The 8239-nt window shown below is 46.5% G+C and overlaps 1 long non-coding RNA gene across 1 annotated transcript; it reads right to left on the reverse strand.

Moving 5' to 3' along the window:
* Positions 1-2330: 2330 nt before the first annotated feature.
* Positions 2331-7782, reverse strand: LOC150006299 (uncharacterized). Its single transcript, XR_016511881.1, has 4 exons — positions 7489-7782; positions 4234-4373; positions 2684-2793; positions 2331-2439 (listed from the first exon to the last, which is right to left on the reverse strand). It is a non-coding gene; the product is annotated as an uncharacterized LOC150006299 (long non-coding RNA).
* Positions 7783-8239: the final 457 nt, after the last annotated feature.

Below are 8239 nucleotides of genomic sequence, written 5' to 3' on the forward strand. Positions count from 1 at the left end.
GCAACAGGACAGTTCACACAGTACAAACCGTTCCTTTTCTCTAGTCCAAAGAGCCAGATTTTCCCTCTCTCTGACAGTGCATTGTTTTCATTCACTGCGTGTCACAGTGAACTGTGGAATTCCTACAGAGTACACACGTAGAGATTGAGGTTTCATAAAGTATTCCTCTTTAGTTACATACTTTAATGCATACTCTTATCCTACATGTAGGAAATTAGTTAGGAATACTGAGGTTGGTGTGATCCTCTTATATAGAGACTGTTCCTCTCTGTTCTGTTTGACCTTCCTTTAAATGAACAAATGGCTGTTTTCTTTCTCAAACATAAGCAACGGAGGACAAGTTTCTTGAAAGAAGAGTACGGTTAACAGTGTAAAATCTCATTCACCTTTTCGAATAATTCCAAGAGCCAGAACCTTCATCCAGCTGTCACTATATGGTTTCCCACTATTGCATCATAAAGTTGACTTTGGAATCCTAGAGTGTGAAGAGGTAGATTGTAGTTTCCCAGAAACTCCTGTTTCCAGTATACTTTAATGTGTTGTCTAAGAAGATATATGGAAATGTGGTTAGGAATGTGAGATTTGTGTGATTGCATACTTCTCAGATAGTTCCATACTGTTTCTTTTGACCATCCAGTTCAATGAGCAGAACGGTGTGCTCTATATCAACGATACGATAGTAATGTCAGTTTCATGAAGCAACTAGACATTTCACACAGTACAAACCTGTTCATTTTCTCTTGTCCAAAAAGCCAGAGCTTCCCTCTCGCTGACAGTACATTGTTTTCATTCACTTTGTGTTACAGTTAACCGTGGAATCCTACATAGTACACACGTAGAGATTGAGGTTTCTGAAAATATTCTTCTTTCCTTTGCAGTTTATTGCATAATCTAATCAAATACATGGGAAATTCAGTAGGAATGTTGAGGTTGGTGTGATTTCATCATATAGATACAGTTCCTTTCTGCTGTTTGACCTTCCTGTTAAACTAACAAAATGCTGTATTCTTTGTCAAAGATAAACAAGTAAAGTCAATTTTCCTGAAGCAACAGTACAGTCAGCACTGTACAATCCCCTTCATTTTCTCTAATTCCAAGAGCCAGAGCTTCCATCTCGCCAATAGTACATTGTTTTAATTCACTGCGTATTACAGTTAACCGTGGAATTCCTACATAGTACGCACTTAGAGATTAAGGTTTCTGAAAATATACCTGTTACCTGTGTAATTAATGCATTATATAATCTTATAAGTAGAAGATTAGTTAGGAATGTGGAGGTTGATATGATCACATTTGATATAGATTATACCCTTCTCTTTCTTTTTTCCTAAAAGTTAACAAAACTGTTGTATATCAAGGAGAAGTAGGTAATGTCAAGTTTCCTGAAGCAACACTACAGTCAGCACTGTGGAAACCCATTCACTTTCTCTAATTCCAAGAGCCAGAGCTCCCATCTCGCCAACAGTACATTGTTTTCATTCACTGCGTTTCACAGTTAACCATGGAATTCCTACAAAGTACTCATGTAGAGATTGAGGTTTCTGAAAATATTTCTCTTTCCTGTGTAGTTTAATGCATAATCTAATCCTATACGTAGGAAATTTGTTAGGAATGCTGAGGTCGGTGTGATCCTATCATATAGAGTGTGTTACTTTATGTTCTCTTTTACCTTTTTTTGTAAATGAACAATTGGCTGTGTTCTTTCTCAAACATAAGCAAGGAAGATCAAATTTCCTGAAGCAACAGTACAGTTAACACTGTAGAAAACTCATTCACTTTATCGAATAATCCCAATATAAAAGGTAGAGATTTTCATTTTTGGAAAACTCCAGTTTAATGTGAACTATAATGTGTATTCTTAGAAGATATAATGATAAGTGGTTTGACTGTTAGGAATCATAATTCACAGATTGTTCCTTTCTGTTTCTTTTGACCTTACAATTTAATGAACACAACACCGTGTTCTATATCAAGACAAGCAAGTAATGTCGTTACATGAAGCAACACTACAGTTAACACTGTACAAACCCATTCATTTTCTCTAATTCGAAGAGCCAGAGCTTCCCTCTAGCTGATAGTACATTATTTTTATTCACTGTGTGTCACGGTTAACCGTAGAATTGCTATATATTGCAGAGGTAGAGATTGAGGTTTCTGAACATATTGCTGTTTCCTGTCTAGTTGAATACACAATCTAATTATATACGTTGAAAATTTGTGAGGAATGTAGAGATTGATGTGATCCCATTTGATCCATATTGTACCCTTCTGTTTTCTTTACCTTACTTGTTCTGTGAGATGACGACTTGTGGAGAAATGGACCTAATATCTTAATTCCGCCATTTTTTTAATTGTAGGGACCACCTTATCAAGCGTGATGGTGTGTGATGCTCTGAGAAGGCCTTCAAGGACAGTGGAGCTGACCGCTCCACAGGATACCTGGGTCAGGTAGGTACACAATTGAAATGAGCAAAATGCAAAGACAGTAAGAATTTTTCTCTGTGATCACAATAGAGCCATGAAAAGTGTATTTCTCTTTCTACCTTGCCAAGAATCTGGTCAGGAGGATTGGAGGTAGGTTTGGGGGGCAGTGGTCCTTTGAAAACATTGAGGCCCCAGATTTGAGTCTGGGCTCTAGTCCACCCCAGTGATCCCATGGTCCTAGATGTGGGCCAGCTCTCACCTCAGGATGGCACTGGGTGGTGTTCCTGGCTTGGTGACTTTGTCCCTTGTACGGTTGATGGCAAAGGCAAATCCATTGGCCATCTCCTCCACGATCTCCAGGGTGGAGCGCTACAAAGACAGAACCTGGTTCCGGCAAGGAGGAAGCAGGGGCCTGACTGGGCATTGCCACAGGGGGAGATGCCCACCACAGATTCTGCTTCCACAGCAGACACAAAGGGGCTTCTACAAAGACCTCCCACCAGTGAGGGAACAAGATGGCACCATGAGGACTCCCGATAAACATGCAAGTAGAGGAGCTTGGTCCCCAGCACTCAGCTCCCCATCCTGCCAGCCATGACCTGGACAGTGTACATGACTGCCCCAACAGACTTTCAACCGTTAACAACCTGCTCCTATAAGAGCACCCCTCATCCAATGCTTTCCTTCACCACCCCCAACAAACACACACACACAGGCAAAATGGGAGGTAAGGGGTATGGGGTTTCTCAGGGGAATCCCAGCTGGGCCTTGGACTGGAATGGCCTGCCCTGGGTTGCCCTCTGCTACCTGAGGGTGCCTCGTGCCAGAGGGTGAGAGGTGTTGGAGGCGAGGTTTGTGGCAACATCGAAAGCAAGCAAAACATTCCTCACTCCGGGCTTTTTTCCATCCAGAACTTCAGGAAATTGGGAAACACCAAGGAATCATCCTGCTCTCTTAACTGTTTTCAGTCAAGTTAGTGGATAGGGGTGCTTGGTTACCGGAATTCTAACTTCTCTTGTCATATGTCACCAAGGAAGTGAGGTCACCCCTCAATGTTCCATTATCTGGGCCCCTTCTTACAATCAGAGCCACACAAAGCCCCCTCTGAGCTGTTGACCTCTAACCATCCTTGACCGCACCATCTCCACGCCTGTACCACGATACCCAGCACAACCCTCCCCAAAGCCCCCTGGGAATGGTCCAGGTTCCCATCTTTGAGGAGAGAGCCGAGTTCAGACGTCTGGCACTTTGGCTCTTTTGAACTCTTGGCCTCCTTAGACATGCTCACATTACCTTTCATTTGAATGGAAACCAACTCTGCTGGTGGCCTAGAGCTCAGAGCAGCCACCTCCAGGGGTTACTAGTCTTCTTCCCACCCTGAAGGGATCTCGGGATGCAGAAAACAGCTTTCCCACAGGCACGTGCTGTAACCCTCAGCATTCATCACTACCTGGCCACTTATTGTGCATTAAATCGGCTTGTATCATTCTGTCCCTCAAGCCCACTAGACCTTTGAGGGTGGCAATGGGATACTGGTCAGGTTTCATGTGTTTATCATTTCTATCGCCCAAGCACCTAGGATAATGCTGACCTGTGGCAGGAGCTTGAGAAATATTTGGTGAATGAATTTTTGAATAAGACTGGTGTTATACCATTTGATAGATGGAAAGACAAAATCTCAGAAACATACTGAGTTGGGGTCCTTCAAACAAGCTACAGGAGCCACGCTCAGGTCCTCCGTCAGAGCTGAGGCATGCTCCGCTCACCACTCCCCAGGGCACTGAGTTGTACAACCTCAGAGAGGCTTACCTGGTGCTTTGGAAACCACTCTGGGTACAGGGAGCCTCCGAGCATCAATCCTGGCTCTTCCAGATCTGAGGACATGGCAGAACATCTCTACGACTGGGTGGGTGTACTGGCAGTTGAGCGTGGATTCAAGGCCCAACATGCTTGGATAAAATTGGCAGAAAAGTCAGGTACTTTTCTCCATCCTTCGTGCTCCCAGTCAACATTCCCAGAATGCTATCCCTTTCAGATGAGACACCTCCCCTTCCCAAGCCTGCCTTTGATTTCTGAGCCAGTGGAGTTTGCAGAGCTCACTGAGGTCAGCATGCCCTCAGAGGAGCCATGCTCACGGCCCAAGAATGACAGCCCACATGTAGAAAGGGATGTGGTGTTAGGGCAGAGGTCCTGGGCTCTGTGGGACGGGCTCCATCTAATGGTGGGAGTGTGGGCCCAGCACCCAGGCAGCAGCACTGGGGGGAGGGGGGTGGAAGGGGAAGACTTTGCTGACGCTGAACCTTCTGTGGGCCTCCCATCCCAGCTGCCCCAGCTCCCAGAGAAAAACCATTACTATCCCGGTGTAGGTGGCTTCTCACCAGCACCTGCACACTCTGCCCACTTTCGCAGTGAATGATTTCATGCCTGTTGGAGCCACTGTGTGGACAGTGCTGGCACTGAGGGTTTTGGATTAAAATAAAGTGGCCAGGTCAGTCCGGTTCAGCTGCACTGGACTTGAGCGCAAGGACGACAATGTCCTCCTCATTCAGCACAAGCCGCTGCTCTTTTCCGTCCCCATTCAGCAAACACTCCACCCCTGCTCAGGGTCCACAGGACTTGCCTCTGCTTCTTTTGGGAGCCAGCCTGTGGTTTCCAGTCTTCCAGGCCTAGTGGCCTGGATTCCTCCTCAGGAGGGATCCCAAGGTCAGTCCCCTCAGAGCTCATGAGAAGGACCTCCTTGAGCCTGAGGGTCCTGGACCTCTCTGCTCCTCCCAGAGCCAGGCCTGTTGTTGCCACGCTTCCCCTGTAGCAGCAGGTCACAGGTTACTTCCTCTCCCGGCAGTCCCACAGACTCTTCTGCTTATCCTCCGCCCCAGGCAGCCCCAGGGAGCAGTCACCCTTTCTGTTGTGGCCCGGCTTCTCTTCTACACAGCTCCACACCAAGTTCAACTCCAGCCTAGGTCTGCCTCATTCTTCGGCTCCGTGACATGAAGGCTACGGATGTTGTTGAAGCTCCTAATTTTCATTTTACCTAAACTAACCCTTCTTAAGGTGGGAGGAAGAGGAACAGTTGAAAGGAGGAAAAACAAAATGTGGCTCTTAAGCCTAAGACCTGGGTTTAAGCAGGCCCTCACAGTAACTGCTGGTGTCAGGGTCTGCCTAACACCCAATAAATCTACTGCCCCCATAGTTACTGCTGATGTCATTGATGGCCTGTGTCCTTCAAAGATATCTTAAGTGTGCTGGCAAGAATTTAATGACTTCTCTGTGTTAGTAAGCCTCTCTGTTCTCAGAGCCAACTCCCCCAAAGCCACCTACAGAGTCCCTTCAACTCCCTCCCTGCCTCCTCATCCCCTTTGAAAACCCATTTCTCTTGTTTGCTGCTGACACCTTCCTGCCTCCCTGGTCTTAGTTCGCTTGTGCAGCTGGCCAAATAAATCTTTTAGACTCATGGTCTATTCTCCTGTTGTTTCTCCTCTCTCTCACCGGACCTAACAGTGCTGATAAATGTTAGCATGAGAGACCTGCTCATCATCTAAATATTGTTCTCATCACACTCCCTAGTCCTCTGGAGGAAGAAAATAGTGGCAACTTTAGGCATTTTTTAAATCAATGCTTTATCTTTTAAAAAAAAAAGGAACAAAGTTTCAATCATTAAAAGCAAAAAATTCACAAAGCCATTTTCTGGAATAATGAGAACAACACAAGCTATCACTGTGGAGGTGTGGAATCCATGCCAGGTCCTGGGATGTGGGTCTGACTCCATCATTCTTGCCCACCCCGTGAACTTGTATAGATCAGGAGGTAGGTTGGTGACGTCTAGCGATCTCCCCAAGGACAGAGAGTGGGTGACAGGTAGTTCTGTAGTTCCCACCAACTGATCCAGGTGGAACTGCCACTGGTACCAGGGTCTCTCATGCTGGAGCCCCACTCAGACCAAGGCAGGCAGCTAGAAAGCCACATGGAGCTTCCTAGGGCACCAGCTACAGCCCAAGCTGTCCTGACTCCCATAGCTAAGGGAGGACCACAGGGGGACCCCCACATTTGGTTTCTGTTACCCATCTCTGTACCTTCTCTCTGGATAAAAGCAGCGACCATATCACAGCCTGTTTGCCCAGTCCAGCCTGAAATCGATACATTCTTGTGAAAATAGAAACACCCTCTTATTTACCAAAGGTAAACTAAGCCTTTCACTGGTCTAAAAGGTTTCCATGTTTCTGCCTTTCATCTCTTTTCCTGAACCTGTTTTGACTGTCCATGACATTAACCTTCAGAAAGAAATGAAGGTCAACAACATGGCAAGTCCAAGCATCCGGATTCCTGGCTGCATGTGCTGCGGACCATGGAGGGAGTTTGTTGGCAGGGAGGCCTGGCTGGGCATCACGACCAGCCACATCTGTACCATCCTGATGAGGGACAGAGTTCCTTGCTGGTTTTTGTCTCTGTGAAGCTCCCTACATGAGCATGTGGGCTAATTCTTTAAAATAAATATCTGCATATTCTCTCTTTCTCTGGAGAACCCTGAGTAATAGAGACGGCATTAAGAAGGCAGGGACTGAAATACTAAAATCATTCCTGAATTCATAACCTGACCAGATCAGTTGTATCCTCTATGAGGAGAAAAAGTTCCCTGAATCTCCAAAGTGTTCAGAATGATACCAGTGGCTCAGAAAGCTCTCTGGCCTCAGAGGCAATGAACTGTGAGAATGGAAACAAGGCAAAGTGACATGAGGGGAAAGCAAATGTGCAGAGCCCTGATTTGTCTCAGCTGCCTCTCTCACCTGCAATTTCCTGACTCCTCGCACTCAGAATGCACCTTGGAAGAGCACAGGACCCAGGCAGAGCGGGCCTGATACGCAGGCCCAGCTCCACACGCCCAACTCCCAGCCTCACCTGGGCCTCCTTGTATTAGGCCTAGCCCCGTGTTCCTGCTGAGCTCCTGGGAATCAAAACTAACACTGTCTGAGAGCCGCAGACACCCTTCCCCTGTGACTGAGACCCAGGTTCCTCTAGGAGTCCCTCCCACCCCCTGAGAGCTGCTTTGGTGAAATAAAACAGACAAACCTCCAGCAGTCTCTGGCAGCCATGCTCTCATCTCTGCAGGTGGCCCTCAGGCAGGCAGGTCCTGACTCCTTTTTACCAGCACAGCCTCTGTTTCTGCCCCGGCAATGGGGCCCTGGGGCTGGTGGGAGAGCCACAGAGGGGATGCAGGTACAGACCCTAGACTGGAAACTGAGAGGAGCTGAGAGTCCTCTTGCCTGAGAGACTGTAGCCCTCAGCCTGGTGTGGACCCAATGGTCAGCTCTGTAACTCTAAGCAAGTGAGGTAACCTTTCTGATGCTCTCCTGTGACCCTTGTTAGGAGAAGATTCAATTATATTGTAAAGAGTTTTAACTCTGTACTTTAGCATCTGTGCTCCATACAATGTTGTTATTATTTTCCATTTAGACCATCAGCACTGTCGACTATATACATCAGTACCCATAAGATGACACATAACCTTAGGGTCTTAGCACATCTCAGCATCCTCTCCATGAAAATGCTATGAAAATGAGTCTGAGTGACTCCCTGGAAGACCTTAAGTGAGAAGCCATGTGACGTGACTGATTCATTTGTTCGTTCACTCATTCATTCATCCAAGGAACACTTATTATGCCAACTACGTTTCTGTTCAGGCCATTGAGAAACTCATAGGCTAAAAGAGGAAGTTGACCCAAGGTCAAGATCAGCCCTGGACCTCATTACAGCCCAGAGAAAAAAGATATAGCCCAGACTTGAGCATAGGGAGAGGTCAGGGGAGGCTTCCTGGAGGAGA

This window comes from Furipterus horrens, unplaced genomic scaffold (genome assembly GCF_987537825.1).
Source record: "Furipterus horrens unplaced genomic scaffold, mFurHor1.1.pri manual_scaffold_6, whole genome shotgun sequence".
Classification (NCBI taxonomy): domain Eukaryota; kingdom Metazoa; phylum Chordata; class Mammalia; order Chiroptera; family Furipteridae; genus Furipterus; species Furipterus horrens.